General features: G+C 44.7%; 1 protein-coding gene across 1 annotated transcript in view; it reads left to right on the top strand.

Annotated features, from left to right (window-relative positions):
• The first annotated feature begins 5,376 nt into the window (after positions 1 to 5,376).
• RALB (RAS like proto-oncogene B) overlaps positions 5,377 to 16,068 on the top strand; it is a 212,150-nt gene continuing 201,458 nt past the window's right edge. The window contains exon 1 of the mRNA XM_038747084.1: positions 5,377 to 5,515. The gene's annotated coding sequence lies outside the window, so the exon portion shown is untranslated. The remainder of the gene's footprint in view (positions 5,516 to 16,068) is intronic.

A 16,068-nucleotide genomic window follows, 5' to 3' on the forward strand; every position in this document is an offset into this window, starting at 1 on the left:
TGTGGGACAGAGATTGTATCCAATCTGATTAACTTGTATCTACCCCAGCACTCAATGCTTGACACATAGTAAGCACTTAACAAATACTTTGCAACATCGCCAAGATCCGCCCTTTCCTTTCCATCCAAACTGCTACCCTGCTGGTTCAATCTCTCATCCTATCCCGACTGGATTACTGCATCAGCCTCCTATCTGATCACCCATCCTCCTGTCTCTCCCCACTTCAGTCTATACTTCACGCTTCTGCCCGGATCGTCTTTGTGCAGAAATGCTCTGGGTATGATACTCCCCTCCTCAAAAATCCCCAGTGGCTACCAATCAACCTACACATCAGGCAGAAACTCCTCACCCTGGGCTTCAAGGCTGTCCATCCCCTCGCCCCGTTCTACCTCACCTCCCTTCTTTCCTTCTCCAGCCCAGCCCGCACCCTCCGCTCCTCTGCCGCTAACCTCCTCAATGTGCCTCATTCTCGCCTGTCCCCCCGTCGACCCCGAGCCCACGTCCTCCCCCTGGCCCGGAATGCCCTCCCTCTGCACATCCACCAAACTAGCTCTCTTCCTCCCTTCAAAGCCCTACTGAGAGCTCTCCTCCTCCAGGAGGCCTTCCCACACTGAGCCCCCTCTTTTCTTTCCTCCTCCCCATCCCCCCGCCCTACATCCTTCCCCTCCCCACAGCACCTGTATATATGTTTGTACAGATTTATTACACTATTTATTTTACTTGTACATATTTGCTATTCTATTTATTTTGTTAATGATGTGCATCTAGCTTTACTTCTATTTATTCTGATGACTTGACACCTGTCCACATGTTTCGTTTTGTTGTCTGTCTCCCCCTTCTAGACTGTGAGCCCGTTGTTGGGTAAGGACCGTCTCTATACGTTGCCAACTTGTACTTCCCAAGCACTTAGTACAGTGCTCTGCACACAGTAAGTGCTCAATAAACACAATTGAATGGATGAATGAATGAAATACCTTTAAAAAAAAAGAGTGCCGGGGAGGGGGCGGGGGGAGAAATTGGAGGCAGAGGAGTCTGTGAGGAGCCTGATGCAGTAATCAAGCTAGTATATTACAAGCCCGCTGTTGGGTAGGGACCGTCTCTATATGTTGCTAACTTGTACTTCCCAAGAGCTTAGTACAGTGCTCTGCACACAGTAAGTGCTCAATACATATGATTGAATGAATTACAAGTACTTGAACCAGTATGGTGGCAGGACTGTGTAAGCTGCTTGTAGGCAGGGAGCATGTTTACCAACTCTTTTCTTTAATGTTATTTGTTAAGCGCTTACTATATGTCAAATACTGTTCTAAATTTGGGGTAGGTACACATTAATTAGGTTGGACAAAGTCCTGGTCCCACATGGGGCTTATTCTAAGTAGGAAGGATCGATCCTTGATTCCCTTTTTCTTTTTTCCTGCCTGCCTCGATTTCCTTTTGGTCAGTTGCATGATTCCTTTTAGACTCTGGGCAAGTGGGCCTGCTTGCTCTAAACCACCGTCAGAGTTAGTTTGCTTTAACATGAAGAAACACCAGAGTCATGGGAAAGAAAGTCCAGGGTTCAATACAATAAAAACCCACAATGATAGAGAATACTTCGGCCAGCTCATCTGAATAAAAGAAGTTCCAAATCGTCCTGCTAAATCAGAGCTTTGTAGTAACATGAGATAGTTGGGAAAAGGTTGTGAAGGCCTAAATGCTGAAGACCTAAATGTAGGTTGCTTTGGTTCTTGTCAGTCAGTCAGTCATATTTGTCAATCATATTTGTAGAGTGCATACTGTGTGTGAAGCACCGTACTAAGCGCCTGGGAGAGTACACTATAACAATGTAACAGACACTGCCCACAGTGTGCTTAGAGTCTAAAGGGGGAGGCAGCCATTAATGTAAATATTTATATTAACAATGATAACAATTATATGTCTTAATAATAATAATCTTGGTATCTATTAAGCACTGTGTTCCAAGTCCTGGGGCAGATACAATATAAACGGACTGGATACAATCCCTATCCCACTTGGAGTTCACAGTGTAAGGAGGAGAGAGAACAGATAATGACTCATTTAATCACCCGCCCTCAGCCCCGCAGCACTCACCCACTTATCCTTAGTTTATTTTAATGACTGTTTCCCACCTTAGACTGTAAGCTCACTCTGGGCAGGGAACATGTCTACCAATTCTAATCAATCAATCAATGGTATTTTTGGAGCACTTACTACGTGCAGAGCACTGTACTAAGCACTTGGAAGGGTACAGTATAACAGAATTAGCAGACATGTTCCCTGCCCATAACCAGCTTACGGTTTAGAGAGGAGCTTACTTTTTATGTATTGTACTTTCCCAAGGATGTGGTACAGTGCTTTGTACCCAGTAAACACTCAATATTCATTCATTCATTCATTCATTGAATTGTATTTATTGAGCGCTTCCCGGGTGCAAAGCATTGTGCTAAGTGCTTGGGAGCATATAACAATAAACAGATACATTCCCTGCCCACACCGAGCTTACAGTCTAGAGGGGGAGTTGGACATTAATAATAATAATAATAATAATAATATATATCTGGCATTTATTAAGCACTTACTAAGTGCCAAGCTCTGTTCTAAGCACTGGGGTAGATACAAACTAATCAGATTGGACACAGTCCCTGTCTCACATGGGGCTTGCAGTGTTAAATCTCATTTTACAGGTGAGGTAAGTGAGGCACAGAGAAGTTAAATGGCTTGCCCAAGGACACACAGCAGTCAAGCCGCAGGGCAAGTATTAGAACCGATGTCCTCTGACTCCCAAGTCTGTGCTCTTTCCACTAAGCCAAGCTTCTTCTCATAAAAGAAGCTAATAATAGAATTATAATAGAATTCTTCTAATAGAAATAAATTACAGATGTGTACATAATAATAATGGCATTTATTAAGAACTTACTATGTGCAAAGTACTGTTCTAAGCTCTGGAAAGGTTACAAGGTGATCAGGTTGTCCCTCGGGGGGGCTCACAGTCTTAATCCCCATTTTACAGATGAGGTAACTGAGGCACAGGTAAGGGAAGTGACTTGCCCAAAGTCACACAGCTGACAATTGGAGGAGCTGGGGTTTGAACCCATGACCTCTGACTCCAAAGCCCGGGCTGTTTCCACTGAGCCACGCTGCTTTGGGGGCTGGGATGGGGGAAGTGAATAAAGGGAGCAAGTCAGGGTGAAGCAGAAGGGAAAAGGGGAGAGTTTAGTCAGAGAAGGCCTCTACAGAAGATATGCCTCCAATAAGGCTTTCAATAAGGTGTTCAATAAATACCACTGATCGATTTATTACTACTAAGTGATAACAGAAGCCTGGAAATTAGGCTTGCGACAGCCAGTTCTGAGTGCAACGAGCGTGTGTACTAAAGCAACACTCCATTTGATGTCAGGGAGAAAAGATCTTTAGCCCGGTGTCCAGGCGGGTTGTGAAACTCACTTGTGACTGGCTGCTTGCTCGCTCTTTGCAATTGTTGAATAAACCGGACATCCCGAATCCACACAGGAAAGACGAAGTTAATGCAGACCATCTGCGGAGCACAGGATCTGGGAGGGGGAGGGAGATCAGATCAGTAAAACACTTCAAGTGGTTTGGGGGGCTGGGAGAGGAGGAGGAGGAGGGTAAGGCCTGCAGTAAGGGGGAACTCGGTGGATCAGTAACTAAATCATGGAAAGCAACTCCTAACAATGAACCAATACTGCGTGTAACCTTTAACAGCAGTGGCTAATAATAATAATGATAATTGTTAAGTGCTTAAAATAGTGAACCAACTCTGGGCATAACTTTGAACACAGGAAGCCCTTAATAATAATAATAATAAAATAATAGTATTGATAAGCACTTGCTAGAGAAGCAGCATGGCCTAGTGGCAAGATCCCTGGTTTGGTTGACAGAGGGCATGGGTTCTAATCCCAGCTCTACCTCGTTTGCTGTGTGACCTTGGGCAAGTCACTTCACTTCTCTGGGCCTCAGTTACCTCATCTGTAAAATGGGGATTAAGACTGTGAGCCCCTTGTGGGACAACCTGATTACCTTGTATCTACCCCATTCCTTAGAACAGTGCTTGGCACATAGTAAGCGCTTAACAAATGCCATTATTATGCACTGGGTTGGATACAAGGTAATTGGGTTGGACACAGTCACTGTCCCACATGGGGTTCACGGTCTCAATCCCCATTTTACAGGGAATCGAGGCCCAGAGAAGTGAAGTGACTTGCCTAAGGTCCCACAGCAGACACGTGGCAGAGTCGGTATTAGAACCCATGACCTCCTGGCTCTCGGCCCCGTCCTCTCTCCACTATGCCACGCCCTTCCGTATGTTATTCATTCATTCAGTCATTCAATCGTATTTATTGAGCACTTACTGTGTGCAGAGTACTGTACTAAGCGCTTGGAAAGTACAATTCAGCATGGCTCAGTGGGAAGAGTATGGGCTTGGGAGTCAGAGGCCATGGATTTGAATCCCGGCTCCGCCACTTGTCAGCTGTGTGACCTTAGGCAAGTCACTTAACTTCTCTGTGCCTCAGTTACCTCATCTGTAAAATGGGGATTAAGACTGTGAGCCCTACGTGGGACAACCTGATCACCTTGTATCCCCCGAGCGCTTGGTACAGTGCTTCGCACATAGTAAGTGTTTAACAAATACCATCATTATTATTACTATTCAGCAACAAAGAAAGACAATCCCTGCCCACAACAGGCTCACAGTCTAGAAGGGGGAAAACAAGCATCAAAACATGTAAACAGGCATCAATAGCATCAATATAAATAGAATTACAGGTATATAAACATCAAAACAACAAATGTGCCTCATTTTATTACCCCATACCCCAAGCCAAGCCGTCGAAGGGTTAATCCACTCCTTCAAGGCCTATCTGCAGTTGCGATTAGATTGAGGAAATTCCTTTAGGGAGGCACCGCTTTTTCTTTATCTTTTGAGTTTCCCTCCCTTTTCCAATAACTGACCTTCGGGGCTAGCTGTAGGACTTTCTCTGGCAGGGCATAGCGGATCACCATCTAACTTCCCCCCTCCAACTTCAACTCCTAAAACCACGGCAAAGGAAAGCACAATATTTTCTTCTCAAAAAACAAACAAATAATACAAAGTAGAGGCACCGCAGGCGGGCAGAATATCCGCTGGCCCAGTCCCCGATGGACTTAAAGCATCGCAGCCAAATTTCTGGGAAGCAGCCTCCCAAGGACCGAGACGAAACCAGGATTCGAGTTTTCCTGGCTCAGCTGTTTCGAGGGAGTTGATCTCCGCCGGTTTCCTTGTTGCCGAAATGAGCTCGCATGATATCACATCCTGAGCCCGTCCCTTTTTCTCCTGGCCCTCGGAGACGAAGGGAGGAGTTTCTTTTCTTTTCTTTTCTGCACATTCCCGGTTGTCTCCATTCGTGGGCTTCCTTGGACGTCTCCACCGCCCCCCGCATCCTGCATCCTGCATCCCACATCCTGCATCCCACTTCTGCTGCTCCCCAAGAAGCAGCCCTTGGAAACCAAGGCAACGGTGAGTACCAGCCCAGGGAAGCCAAAGGCAGTCCTGTGTGTTTTATGCATTTCGTTGAGACTCGACCTGAAACACGTGCCCGGTGAGGGTGGGCAGAAGAGGGGTCTTGGGACGTTTAAGTGAGCCCACTGTTTTTTGCCTTTTCTGCCCTAGCTGATGCCCCCACTGGGCACTTCTTGGAGGGGGGAGGAAAAGAGGAAGAAGAAGAAAAGGGCCCTTTTAAAGGTGGGGGGATACAGAGGAGAAAAGGAACTGACTGGAGCTGAAGTTCTCCCTGAAATCTGCTTGGAAACTAGAGGCCCCAGGAGCAACGATGGGAGGGTCATTTTTAAGCCACTTGGGATTCTATTTTTTTTTTAAGCAAGTTCAGCATCTCTACCTTCTCCCCTTCCACCTGTTCATCTCTCCAGTGTGCCCTAAAGTTGAACTGGTGAAGAAGGGGCCTTTCCCTATCTGTGTCCTGGAGCAGTTTGGAGCTCTCCCCTTCCCTCCCCTCTTCCCAATCCCCCCTTGAGAAATGTCTCTTCCTCCCGCCTCCTCCCCTCCCCACCCTCCCACAAAGCTCTTGGACAAGTGGGAGAGTTTGTTTGTTCCCCGGGGCTAGTGTTCTCCCGACTACTGGAAATGAACCCCTGCCCTGGCCTTGTGCTGGGGATGAGACATTTGGTTTTTGAGTGGTTTCGGCAGCCACTCCCAAAATAGGATGGTTTAGAGCGTGTTCTGGGAGCTCAAACACCCATCCTGCTTATTCGGCAACCTCAGAAAGCCATCTGGGGAGGCAAATGTGGATTATTAATTAATTATGATATTTATTAAGAGCTTACTATGTGCCAGGCACTGTACTAAGCAATGGCGTGGATCAAGCAAACCGGAATGCATCAAGATATTCACGCTGAAAGCAATCCCTGAAAACTGTGGGACACCATGTGTTCTCAAGGCACATTTAGGACGCTTTTAGCTGTGGAATTGCCTTTTGGTTCAAAGATGATTCATTCATTCATTCAGTCCTACTTATTGAACGCTTACTGTCTGCACAGCACTGCACTAAGTGCCTAGAACAATGCTTAACCACGTTAGTAAAATCACTTATCCAATCCCGCCTTGATTACGGTATCAACTTCCTTGCTGACTTCCCAGTCTTCCGTCTCTCACCACTACAGACCATACTTCACTCTGCTGCCCGGATCGCTTTCCTACAAAAACGTTCAGAACATGTTTCCCCACTACTCAAAAAACTCCAGTGGTTGCCCATCCACCTCCATATCAAACAAAGACTCCTTATTATTGGCTTTAAAGTCACCGAACCTAACTACTACTAATAATAATGATAGTATTTATTAAGCGCTTACTACGTGCAAAGCACTGTTCTAAGCGCTAGGGAGGTTAACAAGGTGATCAGGTTGTCCCACAGGGGGCTCACAGTCTTCATCCTACTGAGGCCCTACTGAGAGCTCACCTCCTCCAGGAGGCCTTCCCAGACTGAGCCCCCTCCTTCCTCTCCCCCTCGTCCCCCTCTCCATCCCCCCGTCTTACCTCCTTCCCTTCCCCACAGCACCTGTATATATTACGTATATATGTTTGTACATATTTATTACTCTATGTATTTATTTATTTTACTTGTACATATCTATTCTATTTATTTTATTTTGTTAATATGTTTGGTTTTGTTCTCTGTCTCCCCCTTCTAGACTGTGAGCCCACTGTTGGGTAGGGACTGTCTCTATACGTTGCCAACCTGTACTTCCCAAGTGCTTAGTACAGTGCTCTGCACACAGTAAGCGCTCAATAAATACGATTGATTGATTGATTGATTCATCCCCATTTTACAGATGAGGTAACTGAGGCCCAGAGAAGTTAAGTGACTTGGCCAAGTCACACAGCTGATAACCTCTGACTCCAAAAACCGGGCTCTTTCCACTGAGCTACGCTGCTTCTCCGGCTTTAAAGTCACCTTGTCCTCTCTCCCACCTCACTGCGCTTCTCACCTACTATCATCATCATCATCGTCATCAATCGTATTTATTGAGTGCTTACTATGTGCAGAGCACTGTACTAAGCGCTTGGGAAGTACAAATTGGCAACATATAGAGACAGTCCCTTCCCAACAGTGGGCTCAGCCTGCACACTTTGCTCCTCTAATGACAACCTTCTCACTGTACCTCAGTCTCAGTCCCACCACCAACCCCTCACCCACATCCTGCCTCTGGCCTGGAACGTCTTCTCTCCTCAAATCCGATAGACAATTCCTCTCCCTCCTTCAAAGCCTTATTGAAGGCACATCTCCTCCAAGGGACCTTCCCTGACTAAGCCCTCCTTTCCTCTTCTCCCACTCCCTTCTGCATCACCCTACCTCCCTTTATTCATCCCTCCTTCCAGCCCCACAGCTCTTATGGACATATCTTAATTTATTTAATGTCTGTCTCCCCCTCTTGACCCTAAGCTCACTGTGGGCAGGGAATGTGTCTGTTCACTGTTATATTGTACTCTCCCAAGTGCTTAGAACAGTGCTCCGCACACAGTAAATGCCCAAAAAACCCACAATTGAATCACTTAACATTTCTATGCCTGAATTCCCTCATCTGTAAAACAGAGATTCAAAACCTGCTCTCTCTTACTTAGACCGTTAGCCCCATCTAGGACAGGGACGGTGTCCAACCTGATTATCTCGTATCTACTACAGCACTTAGTTCAGTGCTCGGCACATTGTAAACGCTTAACAATTATTGTTATTATCATTGCCAAAACTCTGGGTTAGAGTAAGCAGCATCTTACAAGTTGCCAACTTGTACTTCCCAAGCGCTTAGTACAGTGCTCTGCACACAGTAAGCACTCAATAAATACGATTGATTGATTGATTGATCAAAACATTGTCAGTATCAGCTGCAGCTGGCAGTAGTCCTATTAAAAGATGTTAATAGGACAGTAATAGAGGCCAATGGGCTGAACATTTAAAAAGAGAATCAAGGCTCATGGAGATGGAAGAGGCCTTGAGAGGTCAGTTTGTCCATCCCCTGTCTTCGGAAAACATTTGTCTGTCTGAAGGTGAAGTGAACAGTGCCACTTTGGTTTTCTAGAAGAGAACCAGAGAAGCAGCATGGCATAGTGGATAGAGCACAGTCTTGGGAGTCACAAGGACCTGGGTTCTAATCCCAGCTCTGCCACAAAATAAAAATAATAATGGCATTTATTAAGCGCTTACTATGTGCAAAGCACTGTTCTAAACGCTGGGGAGGTTACAAGGTGATCAGGTTGTCCCATGGGGGACTCACAGTCTTAATCCCCATTTTACAGATGAGGTAACTGAGGCCCAGAGAAGTTAAGTGACTTGCCCAAAGTCACACGGCTGACAATTGGCGGAGCTGGGATTTGAAGCCATGACCTCTGACTCCAAAACCCGTGCTCTTTCCACTGAGCCGTGCTGCTTCTCTTAGCCACACTGCTTCTCTTCTTCACATCTCTGCTGTGTGACCTTGGGCAAAGCCACTTTACTTCCTTTGCCTCAGATACTGCGTCTGTAAAAATGGGGATTTAGACTGTGATCCCCATGTGGGGCAGGGACTGTGTCCAATCCAATTTGCTCATATCTACCCTAACGCTTAGTACAGTGCCTGGTACATAGTAAGCACTTAATGAAAACCACCATTATTATCGTTAGAATCATTATTATTATTATTATTATTAGACCCCTAAAGGATTCTGGGGGTATCATGATTCTGATTCATGAGGTGGTACAGGATGAATCAGGAGTGAGGCATATGTTGGAGGAAGCAGAACAGTCCCAGAGGGAGTAATAGCGAAGAAGCAAGTTCTCCAATATCAGTAAGTACAGGCTACGGGGTAGGAGCCGACATTGCTGTCACCCCACTCGATTAGAGCTCTCCATCAGACAAGTAGAGGTGGTGTTTAGGCTGAAGAAAAGTGAGGAAACAATATCTTTTAGCTATTTGCTTCAATAATTATAATAATAGTAATTGTGGTATTTGTTAAGTGCTTACTATTTGCCAAGCACTATATGAAGCACTGGGGTGGACACAAGCAAATCGGATTGGTCAAAGGCCCAGTCCCATGTGGGGCTCACAGTCTCAATCCCCATTTTACAGATAAGGTAACCGAGGCCGGAGTGGTGAAGTGACTTGCCCAGGGTCACGCATCAGGCAAGGGCAGAACTGGAATTAGAACATACGATTGTCTGATTCCCAGCCCCATGTTCTATCCACTGCACCATGCTGCTTCTCATAAGTATTATAGGAGAAGTGTGGCTCAGTGGAAAGAGAACAGGCTTTGGAGTCAGAGGTCATGGGTTCAAATCCCAGCTCCGCCAACTGTCAGCTGTATGACTTTGGGCAGGTCACTTTTCTCTGTGCCTCAGTTACCTCATCTGTAAAATGGGGATTAAGACTGTGAGCCCCCCACAGGACAACCTGATCACCTTGTAACCTCCCCAACACTTAGAATCAATCAATCATATTTATTGAGCGCTTACTGTGTGCAGAGCACTGTACTAAGCACTTGGGAAGCATAAGTTGGCAACATATAGAGACGGTCCCTACCCAACAGTGGGCTCACAGTCTAGACGGGGTGGGCTCACAGTCTAGAAGGGGGAGACAGAGAACAAAAACAAACATATTAACAAAATAAAATAAATGGAATAGATATGTACAAGTAAAATAAATAAATAAATAGAGTAATAAATATGTACAAACATATATACATATATACAGGTGCTGTGGAGAAGGGAAGGAGGTAAGGCAGGGAGCATGGAGAAGGGGAGGAGGGGGAGAGGAAGGAGGGGGCTCAGTCTGGGAAGGCCTCTGGGAAGGCACTTAGAACAGTGCTTTGCACATAGTAAGCGCTTAACAAATACCATCATCATCATAGGATCTGCACGGGATGAAATTCTAGAGCTCAGCTCCACCAGAGTCAGGCCCAGTGAGTGCAGTAAATGAGTGTTGGTTAGTGGGAACACATATGATTACCAGAGGGAGAAGGGGAGGAGGTGAATAAAGGGGAAGGGAATGTGAAAACATGGAGCTCTTTTTCGGATTCTCACCACACCAGGGAGAGGAGGTATTCCTTGAAGCTGAAGGTAGTAAGTTCTAAACAAATAAAATCAATCAATCAATCAATCAATCGTATTTATTGAGCGCTTACTATGTGCAGAGCACTGTACTAAGGGCTTGGGAAGTACAAATTGGCAACACATAGAGACAGTCCCTACCCAACAGTGGGCTCACAGTCTAAAAGGGGGAGACAGAGAACAGAACCAAACATACCAACAAAATAAAATAAATAGGATAGAAATGTACAAGTAAAATAAATAAATAAATAAATAAATAGAGTAATAAATATGTACAACCATATATACATATATACAGGTGCTGTGGGGAAGGGAAGGAGGTAAGATGGGGGGATGGAGAATAAATAAAAGCAAGCACTGGTTGCACAGCGGGTGGTACACCTAGGGAATTTATTATCCAGGGAGCTGTTTACTCAGAAAATATTAGTAATTCTAAGACGGGGGATAAATTAATGGAGGGCAAAGCTGATAATAAGAATTATGGTACCCAACTGCTTACTTCGTGTCAAGCACTATTCTAAGTCCTGGGGTAAATACAAGTTAATCAGATTGGACACAGTCCCTATCCTACATAGAGCTCACAGTCTTAATCCCCATTTTACTGCTAAGGAACCGAGGCCTAGGGAAGTGAAGTGACTTGCCCAAGGTCACACAGCAGATGTGGTGGAGTCAGGATTAGAACCCATGAACTTCTGACTCCTAGCCCCATGCTCTATCCACTAAGCCCTGCCGCTTCTGTGGCCTCTTAAGGAATAAAGTGAGGGACGTTAGATGGCACATTAGGATAATAATAATTTATGTTTGTATTGGTTAAGCTCTTGCTATATGTGAAGATATACACATATACACATATATGCATATACACATATAAATGCCATCATTTATATGTACATATATACATATATGTATACATATATATATACATATATATATGTATACATATATACATATATACACATATATTCGGTCTACAGGGGTAGATAAAATACAATCGGATCAGACAAAGTCCCTGTCCCGCATAGGGCTTGTGGGAAGGAGAAGAGGTATTATAATAATTATGGTATTTGTTAAGACTCACAACACTTATGCCCATATCTGTATTCTATTTCAGTGCCTTTCCCCCCCTCTAGACTGTAAGCTCCTTGTGGGCAGGGAGCATTTCTACCAAATCTGTTATACTGTAGTCTCACAAACGGTGCAGTGCTCTGCACATAGTAAATGCTCAATATATACAGTTGATCTATTAAACCCTTACTATGTGCCAAGCACTATGCTATGTCAGGCACTGTGCCTGCCCCACGAGCTTAAAAATTTTTTTTATGGTATTTAAGTGCTAGCTAAGTGTTAAATATTGTTCTAAGCACTGTGGTAAGTACAAGTTAAGTAGGTCAGACATAGTCTCCGTCCCACATGCGCCTCACAGTCTAAGTAGGAGGGAGAGCAGGTATTGAATTCCAATTTTACGGTTGAGAAAATTAAAATACAGAGCAGTTAAGTGACTTGCCCAAGGTCACACAGCAAACAATTGGCAGAACTGGGAGTAGAACCCAAATCCTCTGACTCCCAGGATCATGCTCTTTCCACTTGGTTACGCTGCCTCTCTTGTGTGGTTCACAGTCTAAGTAGGAGCTCACAGTCCTTCATTCATTCATTCATTCATTCAATCATATTTATTGAGCGCTTACTGTGTGTAGAGCACTGTACTAAGCGCTTGGGAAGTACAGGGTGGCAACATATAGAGACGGTCCCTACCCAACAGTGGGCTCACAGTCTAGAAGGGGGAGACAGAGAACAAAACAAAACATATTAACAAAATAAAATAAATAAATAGAATATGTACAAGTAAAATAATGCGGTCCTTCTTACCACATATGACAGATGAGGAAACTGAAGCCCAGAGAGGTTAGGTGAGCTGCCCGAGGTTACACAAGGAAGCGGTGGAGGCAGGATTAGAACTCAGGCCTCCTGACTTCCAGGCTTGTGTTCTTTTCGCTAGGCCACATAGGGCAACCATCACACTGTTTCACCAAGCGTTGCGTGGGTGCTGTTGGAAGCAGAATATTGAGCTGAATGGACCATTGGTCTGACTGAGTAATGGTTATGGCTTGTGTTCTCATCTGTTCACCTCTTCACCCCTCCTCCTCTGCCTTAACATTACTCATCTTCAGGGAGGGTTTATGCCTACTGTATAGTGCATCCATCACTGCTGCAAACAAGCCAGGCCCTGCTCAAAATTGTCACCTCTGAATTCAGAAAAGCTGTATTTACCTTGTGAAAGTTCACACAGATGACAGAGGAGCAAAGAGGGAGCCGAATAAATGCTTAGCAGTAACAGTTTTAATGAATCATCCAATCAGTGATTTTATGGACTGCTTAGTGAAGTAGCATGGCTTAGTGGAAAGAGCGTGGGCTTGGGAGTCAGAGGTCGTTCATGGGTTCTAATCCCAGCTCCACCACTAATCAGCTGTGTGACTTTGGGCAAGTCACTTGCCTTCTCTGTGCCTCAGTTACCTCATCTGTAAAATGGGGAATAAGACTGTGAGCCCCATGTGGGACAACCTGATTACCTTGTAGCTACCCCGGTTCTTAGAACAGTGCTTGGCACATAGTAAGCGCTTAACAAATGCCGTTATTTTTATTATTATCATTACAGGGAGTGCAGCACTGTCCTTAACCCTTGGAAGGGTACAGTACAATAGAATTGATAGGCAAGATCCCTACCCACAAGGAGCTTTCGGTCTACAGTGGGAAACAGACATTAAAATATATTGCAGAGAGCTGAAATAATAGAGTTCACAGATATCTAATAGGTGCTAAGTAGTTTCCAAGCACTTAGTACGGCACACAAAAAGCACTCAATAAATATGACTGACTGAATGAATGAAGTACTAAACCCTCCTTTCCTCTTCTCCCACTGTGTCACCCTGACTTGCTTCTTTTATTCACTCTCCCCTCCCAGCCTCACAACGGGTATGTCCATATCTGTCATTTATTTATTTATATTAATGTTTGTCTCCCCCTCTAGTCTGTTAGCTTGTTGAGGGCAGGAAATGTGACTACTGTTATATTGTACTCTTCCAAGCACTTAATACTGTAAGTGCTCAATAAATATGATTGAATGAATGAACGAACGCTGTTTCTGTCAGGGCGACTTAAGGATTTTTAGGCACGCAGCTACACTCTTGCCTCCTAGACAGCAGCGTGGCTCAGTGGAAAGAGCGCGGGCTTTGGAGTCAGAGTTCATGGGTTCAAATCCTGGCTCTACCAATTGTCAGCTGTGTGACTTTGGGCAAGTCATTTAAATTCTCTATGCCTCAGTTACCTCATCTGTAAAATGGGGGTTAAGACTGTGAGCCCCCCATGGGACAACCTGATCACCTTGTAACCTCCCCAGCACTTAGAACGGTGCTTTGCACATAGTAAGTGCTTAATAAATGCTATCATTATTCTTATTATTAGACAGGGCAAAGATCAAGTTCTGTCCATCTCATTGTAAAACTGGAGAATTCATTAATTTCCCTCCCTGTTATGGGCTCCAGGGTGGCAAAAAATCTCTTTACTAGGATGAAATAAGCATTGTTGCAGTGGTTATTTGCACGATTATATTAAGCGCTGTCCTATTTAGTGCATGGGAAGGGAGTCCTGCATAGTCTAAATTACTTGCAAAGTTACTGACCTACCAGATTCCCAAGACCTTCCTTTCCCTCCGTGCCTAACTTTTTATTGCTGATCATCCTCAGTGGTACTGATGAAGTATCTCCTCTGTCTGAAATTAGCATATGTTGCTAATTTGTACTTCCCAAGCGCTTAGTACAGTGCTCTGCACATAGTAAGCGCTCAATAAATACGATTGATGATTGATGATGATTGATGAAAGACTGCACTATGCTTGAGGAACTAGCAGTAGAAGTATAAAATGCTATCAATCTTTTATTGAGCAGTTTTTTTGACAGCATTTATTAAGCACTTACTATGTGCAAAGCACTGTTCTAAGCGCTAGGGAGGTTACAAGATGATCAGGTTGTTCCACAGGGGGCTCACAGTCTTCATCCCCATTTTATAGATGAAGTAACTAAGGCCCAGAGAAGTGAAGTGACTTGCCCAAAGTCACACAGCTGACAAGTGGTGGAGCCAGGATTTGAACCCATGACCTCTGACTCCAAAGCCCGGGCACTTTCCACTGAGCTACGCTGCTTCTCCTTAGTGTGTGCAGAGTATTGTATTAAGTTCTATATGTTGCCAACTTGTACTTCCCAAACGCTTAGTACAGTGCTCTGCACACAGTAAGCGCTCAATAAATACGAATGATTGATTAAGCGCTTGGGAGAGTATAATAGAACAGAGTAGGTAGGCACATTCCCTGTCCACAGTAAGCTTCAGTCCCTGCCCTTAAGGAGCTAAAGGTTAAATGGAGAGGACAAAAGATGAATAATAATAATTGTGGTATTTAAGTGCTTATTATGTGCCAGGCCCTGTACTAAGCACTGGGGTAGATATGAGGTAATCGGGTTGGACACAGTCCCTGTCCCATATTCATTCATTCATTCGTATTTATTGAGCGCTTACTGTGTGCAGAGCACTGTACTAAGCACTTGGGAAGTACAAGTTGGCAACATATAGAGACGATACCTACCCAATAATGGGCTCACAGCCTTAATCCCCATTTTCCAGATGAAGTAACTGTGGCCCGGAGAAGTGAAGTGACTTGTCCCGGGTCCCATAGCAGACAAGTGGCAGAGTCGGGATTAGAACCCAGGACTTTCTGACTCCCAAACCTGTATGCTACTCACCAGGCCACGCTGCTTCTCTGGTATACAGTATAAAATAATTGATTCCTTGCTGCTATAGCTTGGGCCTCTCAGCTACAGAATAACATACCCTAGAGCCCATAAGACTGTGTCTTCTGGTTTGGGAGTCTATCAGTGCAGCGTCACAGAATGAATTAGTGGTATTTATTGAGTGCTTATCGTGTGCACTGCAATAAGCAGGGAAAGTACAGTTTAATAGAGCTAGCAGATGGTAAATGTGATCCTTGCCAACAGAGTGTGTAGAGTCTGCAGGGAATTAGTGTAGCCTACTGGAAAGAGCAATGGCCTAGGAGTCAGAGCACCCGGTTCTAATTCTGGCAACACTATTTTGCCTGCTGTGTGACCTTGGAAACATCACTTAATGTCTCTGTGCCGCATCTGTAAAATAAGGATTTAGTGCATGTTCTCTCTCCCACTTAGACTGAGAGCCCCATGTGGGAAAGGGACTGTGTTCAACCTAATTAACATGTACCTACCCCAGTACTTAGAACAGTGTTTGACACATAGCAAATGCTTAACAAATACCATTAATTATTAAATGAGAGTTTAGTCAGGGAAAATGAAAGGGAAGGTGAGTCCGGCTTTATGTTGGACATAGAGACAACTCTCTGAAGTCTGTTATCCCAATGAAAGCTCCCTTTAGACAGTAAGCTCTTTGTGGACAGGGA

The sequence above is a fragment of the Tachyglossus aculeatus genome, chromosome 1 (genome assembly GCF_015852505.1).
Source record: "Tachyglossus aculeatus isolate mTacAcu1 chromosome 1, mTacAcu1.pri, whole genome shotgun sequence".
In the NCBI taxonomy this organism is placed as follows: domain Eukaryota; kingdom Metazoa; phylum Chordata; class Mammalia; order Monotremata; family Tachyglossidae; genus Tachyglossus; species Tachyglossus aculeatus.